Source organism: Octopus bimaculoides, chromosome 26, assembly GCF_001194135.2.
Source record: "Octopus bimaculoides isolate UCB-OBI-ISO-001 chromosome 26, ASM119413v2, whole genome shotgun sequence".
NCBI lineage: Eukaryota > Metazoa > Mollusca > Cephalopoda > Octopoda > Octopodidae > Octopus > Octopus bimaculoides.
Window position 1 is genome coordinate 11,500,206 of NC_069006.1, and position 810 is coordinate 11,501,015.

General features: G+C 46.0%; 1 protein-coding gene across 1 annotated transcript in view; it reads right to left on the reverse strand.

Moving 5' to 3' along the window:
* LOC106882357 (45 kDa calcium-binding protein) overlaps nt 1-810 on the reverse strand; it is a 24,045-nt gene that overhangs the window by 8,330 nt on the left and 14,905 nt on the right. The gene's annotated exons all lie outside the window — the stretch shown is intronic.

Genomic DNA, 810 nt, shown 5'->3' on the forward strand with positions numbered 1-810 from the left:
TATATATTAAGAAAACGAAAGTAGTTAGAATTCATATTAGGGCTTTTGCCGCCTTCATGGAGATTCTTCTGATAGGTTTTATAGAAAAGTTCTTTGCTTTTTATACAATTCAAAAAGAGTATGTTGTTTTCATCATCATTTAACATCCATTGTCCATGCTCACATGAGTTGGATGGTTTGACCGCAAAAGCATGCTGGAAGGCTGCACCAGACTCCAGTCTGATTTGGCATGGTTTTCTACAGCTGAATGTCCTTCCTAATGCCAACCACTCGGAGAGTGTAATGGATGCTTTTATGCGCCACCAGTACTGCTGCTATTTGCATGACACTGAGGTGCATTCACATGCCACAGGTGCCAATTTGCGTGACACCGGTATCTGTCACGACTGCAATTTTGCTCGACTTGATGGGTCTTCTTCTCAAGCATGACATAATGCCAAAGGTCTCGGTCATTGCCTCCATGAGGCCTAACATTCAAAAGGAACTCAGCCACTTTACCTCTATATATCACTATCATCGTTTAACGTCTGTTTTCCATGCTGGCATGGGTTGGATGGTTTGACTGAGGACTGGCAAGCCAGAAGGCTGCACCTGGCTCCAATCTGATCTGGCAAGGTTTCTACAGCCGGATGCCCTTCCTAACACCAACCACTCCGAGAGTGTAGTGGGTGCTTTTTACGTGCCACTGGCATAGGAGCCAGTCAGGCAGCACTGGTATCGACCATGTTCGGATGGTGCATTTTATGTGCCACTGCCATGGGAGCTAGTTGGGAGGCACTGGCATTGACCGCGTCCAGATGGTGCTTATAT